Genomic DNA, 21,454 nt, shown 5'->3' on the forward strand with positions numbered 1-21,454 from the left:
AGGTCACTTTCGTTACAGGTAGAAGCACACCTTCCAATGTGTATCCGTTTCAAATGCCAAAGCAGCTTGTGTTCCGTTCATAAATTTGTTCAAATTAACATTGTTCACAGTTCAGATTTTGACACTTGTGTTCGCAAATAGGTAACAAGAAAAGGAAGCATCTTGCAAGTTTCTCCTGTAAGACTGTCACCTAATGGGAAATTGTACATGCGACTATTGGCCAGCTCTGAAACGTAGTTTACAATTCATTCTAATTTGTGTTTATCTCAAAGTGTCTGTCTCTCACACTGTCAGTGTCTTTTTAAATAGCTGTTCTTATCTGTATCATTCATTATCATCTTCTCTTTTCTCTCTCACTTGTCTCAATAGCTCATTAGTTCTCTCTCTCTCCCTCCCTCTCTCTCCCCCCCTCTCTCTCTCTTGTCTCCCACTTCCCTCATTAGCTCTCTTTCTCTCTCTCTTTTGTCTCCCACTTCCCTCATTAGTTCTCTCTCTCTTTTGTCTCCCACTTCCCTCATTAGTTCTCTCTCTCTTTTGTCTCCCACTTCCCTCATTAGTTCTCTCTCTCTTTTGTCTCCCACTTCCCTCATTAGTTCTCTCTCTCTCTTTTGTCTCCCACTTCCCTCATTAGTTCTCTCTCTCTTTTGTCTCCCACTTCCCTCATTAGTTCTCTCTCTCTTTTGTCTCCCACTTCGCTCATTAGTTCTCTCGTTCCTCCTGTTCTCAGTGAACTTATGTTCTCTCACAAAGAGATCTACTTGTAGACATTGTGCTGATGACCGTCAATAGACAGCTGAAATGCATGGTTCCATCCCTCCACTGAATTATCTGTTCTTGGTACATTGTCCTGTACTCAATCTCTAGCATTCCATAATACTATCAGAATTCTTGGATTTGAACCATGAGTCTATACGGAGACTGAGATTATATTTTCATGTGCTCTATTTCGTTCTTCACAAATATGATTTACTTTGAGATATATTCCTTTTTAACTCGAAGACGGAAATATAGTGAAACGATGAAAATTCTGCCGAAGACCTTCACTTACATAAATCTGGCACTAATTATACATAAATAAGTCCGCGCTATTTTGTCGGCTAACCCTATTAAGCATGATCCTAACTTTAGGCTAAACCTTAATTGTCACGTGTCACAGAAGCCATTTGGCCATCTAATAAACTCAACACAACAATCAATGATATCTACACAAAAAAAACAACAACAACAAAAAAACACAACTACCTTAGCGACAGCACACACCATCATTTAAACATCCTTTCCAAAGCAGACATCAGATCTAGTTAGTGGAGATGTTCACACAAAGCAGACATCAGATCTAGTTAGTGGAGATGTTCACACAGAGCAGACATCAGATCTAGTTAGTGGAGATGTTCACACAAAGCAGACATCAGATCTAGTTAGTGGAGATGTTCACACAGAGCAGACATCAGATCTAGTTAGTGGAGATGTTCACACAGAGCAGACATCAGATCTAGGTAGTGGAGATGTTCACACAGAGCAGACATTAGATCTAGGTAGTGGAGATGTTCACACAGAGCAGACATCAGATCTAGGTAGTGGAGATGTTCACACAAAGCAGACATCAGATCTAGTTAGTGGAGATGTTCACACAGAGCAGACATCAGATCTAGTTAGTGGAGATGTTCACACAGAGCAGACATCAGATCTAGTTAGTGGAGATGTTCACACAGAGCAGACATCAGATCTAGTTAGTGGAGATGTTCACACAAAGCAGACATCAGATCTAGGTAGTGGAGATGTTCACACAGAGCAGACATCAGATCTAGTTAGTGGAGATGTTCACACAAAGCAGACATCAGATCTAGTTAGTGGAGATGTTCACACAGAGCAGACATCAGATCTAGTTAGTGGAGATGTTCACACAAAGCAGACATCAGATCTAGTTAGTGGAGATGTTCACACAGAGCAGACATCAGATCTAGTTAGTGGAGATGTTCACACAGAGCAGACATCAGATCTAGGTAGTGGAGATGTTCACACAGAGCAGACATTAGATCTAGGTAGTGGAGATGTTCACACAGAGCAGACATCAGATCTAGGTAGTGGAGATGTTCACACAAAGCAGACATCAGATCTAGTTAGTGGAGATGTTCACACAGAGCAGACATCAGATCTAGTTAGTGGAGATGTTCACACAGAGCAGACATCAGATCTAGTTAGTGGAGATGTTCACACAGAGCAGACATCAGATCTAGTTAGTGGAGATGTTCACACAAAGCAGACATCAGATCTAGGTAGTGGAGATGTTCACACAGAGCAGACATCAGATCTAGTTAGTGGAGATGTTCACACAAAGCAGACATCAGATCTAGTTAGTGGAGATGTTCACACAGAGCAGACATCAGATCTAGTTAGTGGAGATGTTCACACAAAGCAGACATCAGATCTAGTTAGTGGAGATGTTCACACAAAGCAGACATCAGATCTAGGTAGTGGAGATGTTCACACAAAGCAGACATCAGATCTAGGTAGTGGAGATGTTCACACAAAGCAGACATCAGATCTAGTTAGTGGAGATGTTCACACAAAGCAGACATCAGATCTAGGTAGTGGAGATGTTCACACAAAGCAGACATCAGATCTAGGTAGTGGAGATGTTCACACAAAGCAGACATCAGATCTAGTTAGTGGAGATGTTCACACAAAGCAGACATCAGATCTAGTTAGTGGAGATGTTCACACAAAGCAGACATCAGATCTAGGTAGTGGAGATGTTCACACAAAGCAGACATCAGATCTAGTTAGTGGAGATGTTCACACAGAGCAGACATCAGATCTAGTTAGTGAAGATGTTCACACAGAGCAGACATCAGATCTAGGTAGTGGAGATGTTCACACAGAGCAGACATCAGATCTAGTTAGTGGAGATGTTCACACAGAGCAGACATCAGATCTAGTTAGTGGAGATGTTCACACAAAGCAGACATCAGATCTAGGTAGTGGAGATGTTCACACAGAGCAGACATCAGATCTAGTTAGTGGAGATGTTCACACAAAGCAGACATCAGATCTAGGTAGTGGAGATGTTCACACAGAGCAGACATCAGATCTAGTTAGTGGAGATGTTCACACAAAGCAGACATCAGATCTAGTTAGTGGAGATGTTCACACAGAGCAGACATCAGATCTAGGAAGTGGAGATGTTCACACAGAGCAGACATCAGATCTAGTTAGTGGAGAGATGTTCACACAGAGCAGACATCAGATCTAGGAAGTGGAGATGTTCACACAGAGCAGACATCAGATCTAGTTAGTGGAGAGATGTTCACACAGAGCAGACATCAGATCTAGTTAGTGGAGAGATGTTCACACACAGAGTTGTTTAACTTGACAGCTTGTTGGTGTCTCCGGTATCTAGAATGTCAAACTATATCAAATGTATCTCTGCTCATTTTTGTTCCCTTTTTAGCTCTGCAGAAATCTAAGCTCTTCCGTGTACAGCTCACACACACACACACACACACACAGTAATATGGAGGAAACATTAGACTTGCATTCTATGCCTTTAAATGAATTTATAAACAAATTGGAAACTAGCTAGCCTCAAAGGAGTACTCCTAGGAAGATCAACTGTCACATATTGACTATTCATAATTATTGTTCAAGTTGTTTTATTATTATTTAGTTGGCAACAGGAAAGTTCAATTTAGCGTCCTTGACATTGTTTAAATGATCGTCCACATCTCCACTACAAATAATTCGATGTCCATCGCTGAGCGTTCCACCTCAACTCTAGGACTGGGATAACAAATCAATAAGAGATTATTTTAAATTGCATGCTAGTAGACATGAAACAACGACACATTTTAGTTTGAAATTCCTTGCTTTGTTTTTTAATGCCTCTAGACTTTTGGGATCGCTGGATTTCCCTAAGCTACCTGGTTGTCCAGAAACGTGTTTTGACAATAAGAATTCATTACTTTTTAAACATGAACACCATGACCACAAGATTACTTTTTTTGTAAGTTAAAAAAAATATCAATAGTAAAAAAAAATAGAAATAGTATTATATATGTTGGTTTGAGAATTGATTTCTTTTGGAGTTACTATTTTCTGCCGAGTGAACTCGTAGCTATCACTGAACTCAATTAATAACGAAAGAACACAAGTTACTAATTGCTAGTTTTTTTTTTGTTTCATTTTCAGATATTTTTTTTATTTCTACTAGAATACATCTGGTAGACATGTTGACCTCAATACGACGTAATACCCCACACACTCGATACAATATGTGTTACTGACACAAAACTTCTTATAAAATACTTCCCTCAGACATGATAATTCCCGGAGACACAATACTTTCAACAGATATAGCAGCTCCCAGTCAGCGGTTTGCGCGGTTGACTGTCATTTGGATTTATCGATGGTCCCGGGTTCAAACCCTCCCGCTCCCACCCCCACCCCCCGTCGTCCTGCGGGAGGTTTGGACTAGGAAGTAAACTATCTTCAACTCTCAAGGAACATCCGAAACATGTAAAACATTTTTTTTACAATACTTCTAACAGATAGAGCACTTCTTATAGACGCAATACTTCTAACAGATAGAGCACTTCTTATAGACGCAATACTTCTAACAGATAGAGCACTTCTTATAGACGCAATACTTCTAACAGATAGAGCACTTCTTATAGACGCAATACTTCGAACAGATAGAGCACTTCTTATAGACGCAATACTTCTAACAGATAGAGCACTTCTTATAGACGCAATACTTCTAACAGATAGAGCACTTCTTATAGACGCAATACTTCTAACAGATAGAGCACTTCTTATAGACGCAATACTTCGAACAGATAGAGCACTTCTTATAGACGCAATTCTTCTAACAGATAGAGCACTTCTTATAGACGCAATACTTCTAACAGATAGAGCACTTCTTATAGACGCAATACTTCTAACAGATAGAGCACTTCTTATAGACGCAATACTTCTAACAGATATAGCACTTCTCACAGAGACAATACTTCTAACAGATAGAGCACTTCTCACAGAGGCAATACTTCTAACAGATATAGCACTTCTTATAGACGCAATACTTCTGACAGATAGAGCACTTCTCACAGAGGCAATACTTCTAACAGATAGAGCACTTCTCACAGAGACAATACTTCTAACAGATAGAGCACTTCTCACAGAGACAATACTTCTAACAGATAGAGCACTTCTCACAGAGACAATACTTCTAACAGATAGAGCACTTCTCACAGAGGCAATACTTCTAACAGATAGAGCACTTCTCACAGAGGCAATACTTCTAACAGATAGAGCACTTCTCACAGAGGCAATACTTCTAACAGATAGAGCACTTCTTATAGACGCAATACTTCTAACAGATAGAGCACTTCTCACAGAGGCAATACTTCTAACAGATATAGCACTTCTTATAGACGCAATACTTCTGACAGATAGAGCACTTCTCACAGAGGCAATACTTCTAACAGATAGAGCACTTCTCACAGAGACAATACTTCTAACAGATAGAGCACTTCTCACAGAGACAATACTTCTAACAGATAGAGCACTTCTCACAGAGACAATACTTCTAACAGATAGACGCAATACTTCTAACAGATAGAGCACTTCTTATAGACGCAATACTTCGAACAGATAGAGCATTTCTTATAGACGCAATACTTCTAACAGATAGAGCACTTCTTATAGACGCAATACTTCGAACAGATAGAGCACTTCTTATAGACGCAATTCTTCTAACAGATAGAGCACTTCTCACAGAGGCAATACTTCTAACAGATAGATCACTTCCCACAGAGGCAATGCTTCTAACAGATAGAGCACTTCTCACAGAGGCAATGCTTCTAACAGATAGAGCACTTCTCACAGAGGCAATACTTCTAACAGATAGAGCACTTCTCACAGAGACAATACTTCTAACAGATAGATCACTTCCCACAGAGGCGAGCGTTAACGAAAGGAATTCGCCTTCTCTTCGCTACCTGCCAATAAGCCCGGAGCACTAGCCACTTGTCAGCGATCGTCTCCCGTGATGGTTAATTCTTGAACCCTACTTGACCCTAACTTAATAGGATTGGTCATCTCTTATTGACACTCTGAGTATGGGGGGAGACTTTTGTCTTGACCTTTAGTACCCGTCTGGCACTGACACAAGTAACTTCTGGATCGCTTTCTTGACCTGAGAGTTTCTGTATTGGACTTAGGAGGTCGCTCATTTCATGTATTGTCAACCTAAAGTTTCTGTTTTGGGTTTAGGAGGTCGCTCATTTCATGTATTGTTAGCCTAATAGAAGCTTGCCTAATAGAAGCTTGCCTAATAGAAGCTTGCCTAATTGATGACTTTGAGTTAAATTATTGGACACAACACATTTTCACCAAGTGTATGTTCAAGTGGCCATTGGCTTTTTGATCTCTAGATCCTTACCGCTATAAGTGTGAGCTGTTTGATGAGGACCTTATTGGGTAGCTCGGGACAGCGACCTCAGGACTTTGACTTGTTTTGTCTGTGTGTGTGACAGTGTATGTGTGTGTATGACTAGCAACATCGCAACAGATGAAACAAAATGCTTAAGAGTGCTATTAAAAATGCCGATTGATATTTTTACACTATCCCAAGTGTGTGTCAAGACCAGAGTTTAGAATTAAATAATGACTTCAGAATTTGTTAGATTCCTCTTCCCTTGGAGAACGTGTGAACCAGGAATAAATATTCGCCTACTAGACCACATATAGCACACTATCACACAAAACAAAGGAATTGTTCTAGAACACATTTACAAAATTGTCAAGAGCACCAAAAATACAAAACACTATTTAAAAAAAATGTGCTTAGAACACCAGAATACAAAACACAATTTAAGCAGTGGCGTCACTAGGGTCGGTGTCACCCATCGCGGTAAGCTCTGGTTTACGATTCTAATTTAAAATGTCTATAAATATATATAAATATAAATTTTACCAATAGTTATTACATAGATTAAAAATGTAACACTATTGAATTGAGAAACATTGAGTTGAACGTAGTATTATCAGATATTATTTAAGATCTCCTTACGGGAAAGGTTTAACATTATACTAGTCAATACCGGTGTTTCTCAGTTGCTTCCGAAAAGTCAATCGAAATCATTCTGGAAAATAGCAAGAGAATAATGCATCTCGCAACAATTTGTCCAGATTCAGCGACTTGTCTAAAGCAAATCAAGTTGTTGTGTCACAACAGATGCAGAAATACCGGAATTCTTTATCATCGAGATGGCTGAGAGATAAGGGTGTATCATAACCCCATTTCTCTTTCTTCTAGCCATCGACGATCTCATTTAATAAAATACATTAAAAAGGTTGCATTCGGGTCCCCTAAACCAAACCGAGATGAAATATAGCATTACTTTGAAATACAATTAAATGTTTACACCAGATGACGGATAAAGAAGCCCAAAAATCTATGCATATTGGGTCAAGTAGTCCTCCCTGGTCAACATAGGTCATACAGATCTTGAACAGATCATCATCATCATCATCATCATCAATCATCAGCATCATCATCATCATCATCATCATCCAACTCCATTTGAGTGAGGGCTTAAGAGGCTCAAATCCGCTCTTGCAAAAGCCCTGGACAGAAACCCTGCTGTCTTGCGTAGTGCATAAATGTCGCCATACAGGTCGAGATTTTTTGGTTTCCCAGACCTGTCGAGACGGAGATCAGCAACTCTGGGGCAGTCAAACAGAATATGAGGCACGGTTTCCTCTTCTTCCCCGCAGCGGGGGCACCGTGAATCGAAATTCGGCCACAGCCGTGAGAAATATGACCCAATAGGACAATGGCCTGTCCTGCACTGTGCTATAATAGCCTGCTCAGACCTGGACAGCCTCCAACACGGGGAAGTGCGGTCAGGGCGCCTCATGCGCTCCCAGACTCCACGGGTATTTTGGGATTTGTCCTAGCACTCAAACCACTTTTCCATTTCTGTTTTTTGCATTATAGCCAGAGTATGGTGAAAACTTACAGCCTGTTATCTCAATTGATGGAGATGCATATCCCAATGTTCCATGTTGGATACGAAAGCACGAGCTTTCTTTCCAAAAGTACGCCCTATCTGAAGAAAAACGTATCCATTACCCTGGAGATTAAAATCCACCATCTCAATAGTCATTTTCCCAACGACCTCCTAACCTCTGAGACGTGGAAGGTTGAAAAGGGGCTAAACGTGGCTGAACAGTGATGGCTGAGAAGGATCCCATAAATAAAATACCGAGAAAATATTACCAATAGAAGAATACACTCCGAACAGGCATTCGCCATCGAAGGAAAGTGGCGGCTGAACGTCGATTGAGATTAGTGAGACACTATCATTAGACAAGACCAAACACGTTTACCAAAGTCAGCTTTAACATGAAAGCCGAAAAGAAGAAATAAAAAACATGACCGTCCAAATCTAACTTGGCTTTGCAACTTTTTAGAAGTCCTGAATTTCGTGGGCACCAGCTGGGAAAGGCTGTTAAAGTCACCTTAGACTGATTTCTGTGGAGAGTGCCTGCAACCCTATGCTTCAAATGACGCGCTAGGGAGCTTAAGTCTTTGTGTTTCTCAACATTTTACAATAAAAAAAAAATGTTATATTCGCCATTGAACTGGTCAGATAAGATGTTTGGGAAAGCGACTTAAGCTCACTCAGACTTTTCCGGGGCAAAGCCACGGGCGCCAACCGTTTTTCACATTACTGAGCTTCAGGAACTCTTTCTCCTGGCATCTACAACGTATTATTTTTCTCAATGTAGGAAGATAAATTATGAAGGGTTGTGACACATTGACACTGAAGTGCGAGAGACATTAGAGGCAGTAATTTTTGTCTTTAAAAGTTGCATTGTAGAAAAGTGCATTTTTTCCACTTGGGTGTCACCCTGGTGCGGCCCGCACCCGCCCCCCCCCCCAACCGCACTGGTGACGCTACTGGTGCCTAGAACACCAGAATACAAAACACTATTTTTTTAAAAATTTTGTCTAGACCACCAGAACAAAAAACTATTTGATTAATGTGCACAGAACACCAGAATACAAACCACCAAATCCACACTTAACAATCTGTCTAGACAACCGACATGCCCACCCACACTCGGTGTCGGCCGACATCAAACAAAATTACTTTATTGCAACCTTCCCACATTCCACACAAATAAGTTCACATTTATATTCCCACATTTCACACAAATAGGTTCACATTTATATTCCCACATTCCACACAAATAAGTTCACATTTATATTCCCACATTTCACACAAATAGGTTCACATTTATATTTCCACATTCCACACAAATAAGTTCACATTTATATTCCCACATTTCACACAAATAGGTTCACATTTATATTCCCACATTTCACACAAATAGGTTCACATTTATAGTCCCACATTCCACACAAATAGGTTCACATTTATAGTCCCACATTCCACACAAATAGGTTCACATTTATAGTCCCACATTCCACACAAATAGGTTCACATTTATATTCCCACATTCCACACAAATAGGTTCACATTTATATTCCACATTCCACACAAATAGGTTCACATTTATAGTCCCACATTTCACACAAATAGGTTCACATTTATATTCCCACATTTCACACAAATAGGTTCACATTTATAGTCCCACATTCCACACAAATAGGTTCACATTTATAGTCCCACATTCCACACAAATAGGTTCACATTTATATTCCCACATTCCACACTAATAGGTTCACATTTATAGTCCCACATTCCACACAAATAGGTTCACATTTATATTCCACATTCCACACAAATAGGTTCACATTTATATTCCACATTCCACACAAATAGGTTCACATTTATAGTCCCACATTCCACACAAATAGGTTCACATTTATATTCCACATTCCACACTAATAGGCTCACATTTATATTCCACATTCCACACAAATAGGTTCACATTTATATTCCACATTCCACACAAATAGGTTCACATTTATATTCCACATTCCACACAAATAGGTTCACATTTATATTCCACATTCCACACAAATAGGTTCACATTTATAGTCCCACATTCCACACAAATAGGTTCACATTTATATTCCACATTCCACACAAATAGGTTCACATTTATAGTCCCACATTCCACACAAATAGGTTCACATTTATATTCCACATTCCACACAAATAGGTTCACATTTATATTCCACATTCCACACAAATAGGTTCACATTTATATTCCTTATCTGTTTTTCTCTTTTCTACTTGACATTAAAAAACCTTCTGTTAAAAAAATATAATGCTTTGATCACATTGTGTTGATACATAATTGTGTTGATACATAATTGTGTTGATACATAATTGTGTTGATACAAACTTGTGTTGATACATAATTGTGTTGATACATAATTGTGTTGATACATACTTGTGTTGATACATACTTGTGTTGATACATAATTGTGTTCTCCAGACTCTCGAGCTATCTGCTTTCTCTTTGTACTCAACAAGTTATTTCAACAATTCCTAGGTTAAACTTCCTAATGTTTCAAAAGGAAAAGCTTCGGCGTTATTCTTCATACTAAACTCGCTGATAATTGGGTTATTATCATGGGCGTAGCCAGGGGAGGTTTTGGGGGTTCCCCCCACTACCCCGCAGGGGGGGGGGGATCGGAATTAAGTAACCGATTTTTTGCTTTGATTTTGTTTATTTTAGGTGAAATTTTAATACTAAACAATCACTTGCCCCAGCGCAGCCAAGGGGGTTTTGAGTTTAAAACCCCATACCAGGGGATTTTGCAGTCGATTCCCCCTCGTCTATAAAACAAAACAAAACAAAAAATGCAAACGACAATCCCCAAAGTCCAAGAGCATACCTGAGGAAGATTTTGATTTAAAAACCTCCTCCGAAATTTACGATTAACCCCCTCTTCAATTTAAGACTATCCATACATCAGTCAGCAGATTCTATGAGCGTAGCCATAGGGAGTTTTGAGTTTAAACTGTAGCAGCTCTTTATAAAAGTATTACGCTCGATACATGTTTTGTATAAATTGTCTAGCCACATGTTGTGGCTACCTATTCGCTACTACAATGTGTGCTACACAGACTGAATAGACTTTTATCATCCAGACCTTATCTCAACCAAACCCGTGACATTTTAGGGAACCGATAGAGCGAGTGATTAATTGGGAAACTTAATTTCAAGATTATTGCAGGAAAATAATATTTGAAATTTCTCTGTGTCCAAGAACTAGATTACGCTGCGACACGCTCTTGGCAGTTCTTAGGAAAACCAAATGGCGCCAATAGACTGGAATCAATTAATTTCATCTCTTCGAATATTGACTTGAATAAGATGTTGTAGACAATGCTATACAAGGAAAACATGAAGTCTGCATAATAATTGTCTATCTTTTACTTTGTGGAATGAATAGAAGTGCTGAAGTGTGATTCACGGTCTTTGTCCAGGCTACAGTAATAAAGTTCAAATCTTTAGTGGTAGTACAATGATAAAAAGTCGCTCGCGGTGCCTATAAAAATCTAAACAATAATGTTAATAAACAATAATTATCGGGGATTCGATATATTTCACTCTAACTTTACAGATGACGGGTCAAAGTTGCAGATTGATTAACAAAAAGAATGAAATCTCCGGAAAAGTTACGACTTTTTTTTTCGACCGAATATGGTACAAAGTCTTGGATTTCCATTCCTAAGTCTTTCATACATGACCTCCGAGATCTGCTCGACAAGGAAGCAGAGTTGACACTCATCTGATTGGGTGTGATACATGGAACCGTGCACGATTAGCGTTAGTACAAGATTAGTGTTAGTACAAGATTAGTGTTAGTACAAGATTTGTGTTAGTACAAGATTAGTGTTAGTACAAGATTAGTGTTAGTACAAGATTAGTGTTAGTACAAGATTAGTGTTAGTACAAGATGTGTGTTAGTACAAGATGTGTGTTAGTACAAGATTTGTGTTAGTACAAGATTAGTGTTAGTACAAGATTAGTGTTAGTACAAGATTTGTGTTAGTACAAGATTTGTGTTAGTACAAGATTAGTGTTAGTACAAGATTTGTGTTAGTACAAGATTTGTGTTAGTACAAGATTAGTGTTAGTACAAGATTAGTGTTAGTACAAGATTTGTGTTAGTACAAGATGTGTGTTAGTACAAGATGTGTGTTAGTACAAGATGTGTGTTAGTACAAGATGTGTGTTAGTACAAGATTTGTGTTAGTACAAGATTAGTGTTAGTACAAGATTAGTGTTAGTACAAGATTTGTGTTAGTACAAGATTTGTGTTAGTACAAGATTAGTGTTAGTACAAGATGTGTGTTAGTACAAGATGTGTGTTAGTACAAGATGTGTGTTAGTACAAGATGTGTGTTAGTACAAGATGTGTGTTAGTACAAGATTTGTGTTAGTACAAGATTAGTGTTAGTACAAGATTAGTGTTAGTACAAGATTAGTGTTAGTACAAGATGTGTGTTAGTACAAGATTAGTGTTAGTACAAGATTAGTGTTAGTACAAGATGTGTGTTAGTACAAGATTAGTGTTAGTACAAGATTAGTGTTAGTACAAGATGTGTGTTAGTACAAGATGTGTGTTAGTACAAGATTTGTGTTAGTACAAGATGTGTGTTAGTACAAGATGTGTGTTAGTACAAGATGTGTGTTAGTACAAGATGTGTGTTAGTACAAGATTAGTGTTAGTACAAGATTAGTGTTAGTACAAGATGTGTGTTAGTACAAGATTAGTGTTAGTACAAGATTAGTGTTAGTACAAGATTTGTGTTAGTACAAGATGTGTGTTAGTACAAGATTAGTGTTAGTACAAGATTAGTGTTAGTACAAGATTAGTGTTAGTACAAGATGTGTGTTAGTACAAGATGTGTGTTAGTACATTGTATACGTGTCTCTACTTCAGCACTTGAAAGTTCAGAACTTCTTGAGTTCTGTGTAGAATGTATTTAGAGTAGATCACAAGGTTGTATCTATAGTCTGCTAGTCGTCGACTTCTTCCAGATACAGTGTTCATTAAATTACAACCAGGGCACAACTGATCTATCCAAATGTATTTCACTCGGAATCAATTTCCAGCCTAACACATAGGTAGGCTCATTAACGGTAATGGCTTAACTATGTTAACAGAAGAAGACTGTTGAACTTTGACCCAACTCCTGGGGAGGAATTCTCATCACTCCTTTTTTGTTTGAAGCATTCTGGGATATCAATGTTTGTCCGAGATATGAAGAGGTTAAAAAAAAAGGTGTTTGTTTGTTTCGTCCCTTGCCAGTGGTCCACACAGACATTGAAATGACTTTTATTCACATTAGACACGAAGTTTATTGCAGGTCTCGGATGTCTTGGCAGGTCTCAAGGTGTCTTGGCAGATGTTTCAGTTCAAATAAAAACAGTGTCGTTGTCTTATCAGCTGTTGTGCTGAGAAATGTCCGAGGTGTCTCAAAGGAATAAGACAGTTTGCTAATTTATTATTTTTTTGGTGCCTACTTACATTAATTTGAAAACTGTCTATGTTTGGGCCGATCAGTTTAAATATCTTACATTGTGTCTATGTTTGGGCCGATCAGTTTAAATATCTTACATTGTGTCTATGTTTGGGCCGATCAGTTTAAATATCTTACATTGTGTCTATGTTTGGGCCGATCAGTTTAAATATCTTACAGAAGCGATTTTGCTGTTTTGAAATACTTATTTAACTTCGCTATATTTTAATGTCTTGAATCGAATCCACACTTCTATTGGTTAAATCTTCTAAGGAAACAACAACAACTCTCTTCTAATAGAGGGAAAAGCCAGGGGATGGAGACCTGTTTTTGATCTACTGGGGTCACTAGCTGGTTCAAAGGGTGAGGACCCGTGTGGAGGTGACACCAAAATAAAACAAAAAACTTTGCTCCCGTAAAGGCAGACAGTTTTTAAAAGCTGCGGTAGCTGAATGGTTAAGTGCTTGGCTTCCGAACCTGGGTTCTGGGTTCGAATCTCGGTGAACTTCTGAGTCCAGCCAGCTCTAATGGTTACCCAAATTTAGTTGGGGGAAAGTAAAGGCTGTTGGTCCTTGTGCTGGCCACATGACACCCTGCTTGTTAACCGTTGGCTAAAAGAAACAGATGACCTTAATATCCTCTGCCCCATAGACCGCCTGGTCTTCAATGGGAACTCCAACAGTATCTCGACACCTTGCCTGACGCTTAAAGAACGAGAAGTTATACAGATATTTTGGGAGTAGAACGATTCGGTGTGGGTAATTCTCAGTAGGTGACAATAACTTTCGGGGCGCTCCTGTTTGGATAGACTGTTTTTTTTTTGTATGAGATCTATTTTCTACCCACGAAAATTATTGAAGAAAAAAGAAAGTCTATTGATACTAAATAATATAGAAAAATGCATTTGAAAAGTTATCTCTCTTTATTTCGTCCTGACGTGAATTTTTTTTTTATCGACTTTGTTTTTATCTTTTGTTTTAAATTCATGTCAAGAAGTGGCTTTGATCCCTAAATCTAAACCTAGATGCGCAAAAAAAACAAACAAACAACAACAGATTCTTCGAAATTCAAAATCTCCAAACGGATTTGAACTAAGCCCACACGGTTATGCCTCCGATTGCCGTAAACACACCGCCCTGCACGTCCTGTTGTGGTTAGCTTGATCCACTAGTATTTGGTACTCACCCCCCCCCCCTCAACCGGGCTTTAATCATCTCTCGAGATCACGACTACACGTGACTTCTAAAAATAGACAGGCACCAGCGCAGGTCAAAAAGTGCACAATGATTACATTCTTTCTCTTTAAATGAATCTTTTTTTTTTTTTTAATTTTGACTTCTCCAAAGTGAAGATTTTGATACAAGAAATACAAATCTTGATGACAGAAAAAGTAACAACGGACTAGGACTAGACATTTTGAAGACCATACAACAATTTGGATCACTTTTTGTTTTCCTTGTACCAACAAGTCTAAACGAAACTAATCAGTTTGACTTGTTGAATGGAAGCATGGTAGTCAGTTTGCGCTCTTGACTGTCTTCTTCATGGTCCTGGGTTTGAACCCTACCTGGCGCAAATTCCACACCTGGCAGCGGGAGGTTTGGGCTAGCATGTAATAATTTTCAAGTCTGAAGGAGCAAACCAAAACCAATGGGCTGAAACACTTCTCAAAATGGATTCTAATGGCACGCTTACAATTCTATAAAGTTGTTACTTACCAGGGTGTTGTTTGAAAAAAAGCTACAACCAACCGCCCCCCCCCCCGAATGTATGAAGTCGGGTGCAAACGTTCTACCCTTGATTTCTCTTTATGAGGACACAAACAAAATGAAAAGGGGAGGGCATGTATCCGCTGCTGGTAATTGGTCTGGTCACTCTAATCCCTTGGCAGACTTGGCCTTAAACATAAGTGAATGCGAGTTCAGCTCATTATTCTTTGGCTCATTTCAAGAACTATTTTTACTCGCGGAAATGTCGCCAGAAAACATTGTATTTTTCCTCTCATAAAACACGGCAAGAAATGTCAAGGTCAAGTCTGGTATCCTTTTTTTTTACCTCTTACAAAAGAAAACAGCTTAAGAGTTATAAAAACAATGACAGATGTCAGCGATAATTCATTGACAAAAAAAAAGTTACTTGACAAAAATTGGATAAGCTTGGCTGATTATTCTCTCCCCCCCCCCCACTACTGGTCTGTCAGAACTCGTAATCTAGAGGTGTGCTTCCAGAGGAAGTGACGTCACAATGCAATGATTTTTTTTTCCCCTTCTGACACGCAATCCTTAATATGGTGGATTAGGGAAACAAAAAGAATCCATTGTGCGTTCTTTAAAACTAAGTCAAACCTCTACACTGAAAACAAAATTATTCATCACCAGTAAGAAAAAAAAAAGGGTTTTGGATAGAGAGTTAAAGGATTTTCGCCGGTTCTCGCTAAGAAATCTATAAATCTTAAATAATTTTAGTGCAGTTGACTTTTCAACAGTGTCGAGGACGACTGTAAAATATTTGTGTACAAACACCGAGGCTTATGGCTGCACAGGCTAAGTTATATCACCAAACCAGTAATGGTTTATGATTAGCATTGGTCGACATACCTTAAAATCACCTGTCCCAGAGTACTCATTTCCTAGCCACATCGTGTGGTGGTACAGTGTAGGAATAAGAAAAAATCCCTCGTGAATCTCGGCCTCCGGATTTCCAACTCAGATGGAACTGGGTTTGGCTTAAGGCCTCGTGTCTAATAAACGGATGTGATTATATGATCATCAATTTGATGGAGACTTTCGGACATAGGGCTCAGTGTCGAGCATATCTATCATGTCTGGTCACTTGGTCAAGAGTGTCAGGGGCCTTCAGTCCAACCAATTTTAAGAATTTCTTAGACACTCACAAAAGGTACATCAGCAGTAGTTGTTCTAGATTAGTGCTGGCCAACTAGATTAGTGCTGGCCAACTAGATTAGTGCTGGCCAACTAGATTAGTGCTGGCCAACTAGATTAGTGCTGGCCAACTACACGAAAATTAGGCATTATAAATGCAGTAGGTCTTGCTATGAACAGGCCGATCTCCTTCTTTGAAAACAAATGGAGTATGGTATTACTAATAGCGAATATACTAACTAAACTTCAAACATCTACAACTTTCTGTTGTTAATATTAGAAGCTGGCAGCTGTTCTGATTAAATGATGTGGCCTCAGTGAATACTTAACTGATGTAGTTCATATGTTTCTTATTTTGAACAAAAAAATCGTCGACTTGATTGGCTTTCAAGTTTTTTTTTATTTGAAATCTCAAGAAAACAAAATCACCCTGCCTGTCTGTCTGTCTGTCTCTGTCTGTCTGTCTGACTCTCTGACACACACATCTAACTTTTGAATCGAATCGACATTCCTGTCATGATCACATTTATTTTGACACAAACTGACGTCACAGTGTAACTTTCGCTACAATTATATATTTTTGCGAATGTCAATAAATAGCGAAAATTAAAGACTATTGTACACACATACGTACACAAATATTTACACACATATGTACACACATATGTACACCCCTTACTACATGATACGAAGGCGTCGAGCTTAAAAATGTATATACATTACCTATTACTTTTAGATCTAAACAATTGTATCAGGATTCAGTGATCATAAAGTAAGACGACTCATATTTACTCTGTGATATCAAATTAGCGGTTCTGCTAAAATGAATCGATATTCGATATTCTGGTGTATTGAATCTCCTTTGCGATATCGAATCTATTATGCGATATCGAATCTATTATGTAATATCGAATCTATTATGCAATATCGAATCTATGATGTGATATCGAATCGATTATGCGATATTCTATTTATTCACTCATTGTCACCTGGAGCTGTGTCCTTTACCTGGCTGATAGAATCTATATATTTTGCAATGGGTGGGTAGCATTATAAACTAATAGATCAACAAGTGTGTGTGTAATCAAGCGCCCCTCCTTTCCGATATGTTAGTTGCCCCCCCCCCGACTCCCATGACCCTAATTAGTCCACTGACTCTACTGGTTCCAAAAATGACTCCACTGGACTCTTCTTATAAAATACTTGTGACATTTTGTCATTGGATATATAAGTCTTAACATGTCTATCGTGCGTCCATTACATGTTCTAAGTAATAAAATAGGTAGATCAAATATGCATGGCAGCCAGGTTAAGCTGACGTCTGCACGTGACATTTAGAAATCTAGATTTGACCCATTCCTTCACTTGGCAGAAAAACAAAACCAATTTCCGACTATCCGAGTCTTGCTGAATGCTCACTAAGTATTAGCGCTTAACAATGGCAGGGTTAGAAGTTTTCGGGCGCGAGGCTTTACGTATATAGGCGCTCTGCTATTCTGATAGTAAAAAAAAGTTCCCCTTTTAGATCTTGTGGTCTATAGGGCAGATGATGTAAAGGTCATCTGATTCTGTGGCCTACGGTTTAACGAGGGTGTCATGAGGCCAGCACAACGACCAACCGCCTTTACTTTTCCCCAACTAATGTCAGGTACCCATTAGAGCTGGGTGGACTCAGAGGCGTCCAAGGATCCCGAAATAAAAATCCCAGTCTTCACCAGGATTCAAACCCGGGACCCCCGATTCAGAAGCCAAGCGCTTTACCACGGCGCCTCCAATTCTGATAGTAAGTAATGTTAAAAATAGACAAACGTATGTCAACTATCAAACATCTGTCACACACAACTCTCTCACGCATTTCTGTTACATGCCACTCTCACATCTCTTTCACACACAATTCTCCCACATCTCACAACTCTCACACATCTCTCTAACCAATTTATCTGACATAAATCTCACACATCTTTCACACACCGATGTTTAACTACTATCACCTTTAGCTCACACAATTTTATGCCGCCCAATCTGTGGCAATATACGTCTCAAGAGACAATCGTTTCCCTTTGCAACTTCTTGTGTGACTAAAGAGGCCAATCCTTGATACACAGCTGCGGTCACAGGTTGGGCATATATAATCACCAGGCGCTTTGCATTTTTCACCCTTCTTTCTGCTTCTGTTGTGTATGACATCTGCAATCTGTGACCCTTCCTTTATGCTCTCTCTCCATGTGGATCTGTCCAGTGCCACCTCTTCCCAGTTGCCAGTGTCGATTTTGAAGAGCTTCATGTCGCGTTTGCATACATCTGTATACCGTAATAGTGGACGACTAGTGTCTCTCATTCCTTTTGTTAGATCACCATACGGAATGTTTTGTTGAAGTCGACCTTCTGACGTCCAATAGTTTGTTTTAGTTAAACTGACTAGCAGACGAGAGTATTTCTACCACAACTAATAGCACAAGTTGAAAGTTGAAATTAAACTGACTAGCAGACGAGAGTATTTCTACCACAACTAATAGCACAAGTTGAAAGTTGAAATTAAACTGACTAGCAGACGAGAGTATTTCTACCACAACTAATAGCACAAGTTGAAAGTTGAAATTAAACTGACTAGCAGACGAGAGTATTTCTACCACAACTAATAGCACAAGTTGAAAGTTGAAATTAAACTGACTAGCAGACGAGAGTATTTCTACCACAACTAATAGCACAAGTTGAAAGTTGAAATTAAACTGACTAGCAGACGAGAGTATTTCTACCACAACTAATAGCACAAGTTGAAAGTTGAAATTAAACTGACTAGCAGACGAGAGTATTTCTACCACAACTAATAGCACAAGTTGAAAGTTGAAATTAAACTGACTAGCAGACGAGAGTATTTCTACCACAACTAATAGCACAAGTTGAAAGTTGAAATTAAACTGACTAGCAGACGAGAGTATTTCTACCACAACTAATAGCACAAGTTGAAAGTTGAAATTAAACTGACTAGCAGACGAGAGTATTTCTACCACAACTAATAGCACAAGTTGAAAGTTGAAATTAAACTGACTAGCAGACGAGAGTATTTCTACCACAACTAATAGCACAAGTTGAAAGTTGAAATTAAACTGACTAGCAGACGAGAGTATTTCTACCACAACTAATAGCACAAGTTGAAAGTTGAAATTAAACTGACTAGCAGACGAGAGTATTTCTACCACAACTAATAGCACAAGTTGAAAGTTGAAATTAAACTGACTAGCAGACGAGAGTATTTCTACCACAACTAATAGCACAAGTTGAAAGTCAATGTAAGTTTCTTAAGAGAAACACATTTCCAAAGTTTTACTGTTAGAATCGGAATCGACTCATTCAATTCTAATCTAGTATTCATTAACTTAATGAAACAAAAATATTTGATTCCACGCCCATTGGTTTGGAAGACTATCGATTTGCAACACAACCTTAAGTTACACTGTTACAGGAACCTAACAAAAAATTGTTCAAACTGGTACACATTTTTAAAATACCTTCCAGAAACTGTTTTAAGATGTATTCGATCTATCTCACTTCACTCGATACTTGTGTCGAGTTCACACTTGGACATCAATCTTCAAACTTTTATCTCCTTTTAAAAGTTGAACAAAGAAAGACTTTCCTACTAAACAGGTAGTCTGCGTGTCAAAGTGTTACTTCCGTTGACTGTCTCAGGGAAACAAAGCCTTCTCCGCATTCTGCGTGCAGTCCCCAGCTCAAGAGTTTAGTGTATTTATTTATTTATTAACACTGCGTACGTCAGGGAATGAGTCTCAGTCTCTCCCACCAGCGCTAATCTTTCAGGAGAATATTTTATCTCTAAGCGATGAAGAGTGCTAAAAAATAACAACTACCAAAATGCCATTGAAAATCGTGCCGAGAGAATTATCTCCCTTGCTCAGCCTCTTCTAAGTCTAGTGTTTTTTTGTTGTTTTTTTTAAAAAGATTCATTCATAAACCTTGACTTGTGTCTAGTTACCATGTGTGATAAATTATCTCCCTTTGCTCTTTCTGTGTAACAGAGAAACTAAATCTTTATTTACGCCACCCACATATCAATAAGTCATAAACAGTCTCTAACACCGTATCATTATACAGATAGAAAGTTCTTTTCACATTGAAAGTACTTTTACAAAGCTTTTTAAAAAAATATAGCTGATTCAGAATTGTAAATTTAAGCTTTAAGCATATTACAACACTAAGCACTGAGCATGAGACACCAGTTTGATGAATCTGATCACAGCTGAAACAATTCAATGAGACTGATTAGAACTAGAACAATTCAATGAAACTGATTAGGACTAGAACAATTCAATGAAACTGATTAGGACTAGAACAATTCAATGAAACTGATTAGGACTAGAACAATTCAATGAAACTGATTAGGACTAGAACAATTCAATGAAACTGATTAGGACTAGAACAATTCAATGAAACTGATTAGGACTAGAACAATTCAATGAGACTGATTAGGACTAGAACAATGCATTTCACTATTGGCTTGTCTTGAAGTCCTTTGTGTACATGGTCATAGAAATAATCTAGGCTCACTTGTGGATTTGTTTCGAAGCTGCCTTGTCCATCTGCCAGCATTTTCCTTTCTTTTACCAGGTCTTACTTCTATTCCCACTGCATGAACTCATTATTAAAGTGTTTCAAGCCAAAGCATGTCTCAACCCCTGACCTATAACAGAGCAGAAAGAGTCTTGACACTTAAAATATCACATTTTGTTGAAGTATCACCCTCGCAGTTGCAGTCGAGTAGCCCATCGCCACCCAAAAAAATATCTTTAAGAGTTCAATGAGTTGGCCTAGTTTATGGAATGTGTCGGACCTCACGCTATGAATTCTAGAATGTATCCGACAGAAATGTGTACATATATCTAACCTAATGGAATACCTGACACACACAATGGTGAGCGTTCCTAAACTTCAGTAGATCTTATTGGTTTCTACTCTCCATACTTTGATAGTTCACGGTAATAGTACAACGTAAGGGAATGAACGGTTGAATGTAGGTGACTATCACGTGACTTTCAT

General features: G+C 38.6%; 1 protein-coding gene across 6 annotated transcripts in view; it reads left to right on the top strand.

Moving 5' to 3' along the window:
• LOC106065352 (cGMP-dependent protein kinase 1-like) overlaps window positions 1–21,454 on the top strand; it is a 206,452-nt gene that overhangs the window by 81,252 nt on the left and 103,746 nt on the right. The window lies entirely within an intron of this gene.

The sequence above is a fragment of the Biomphalaria glabrata genome, chromosome 2 (assembly GCF_947242115.1).
Source record: "Biomphalaria glabrata chromosome 2, xgBioGlab47.1, whole genome shotgun sequence".
Taxonomy (NCBI): domain Eukaryota; kingdom Metazoa; phylum Mollusca; class Gastropoda; family Planorbidae; genus Biomphalaria; species Biomphalaria glabrata.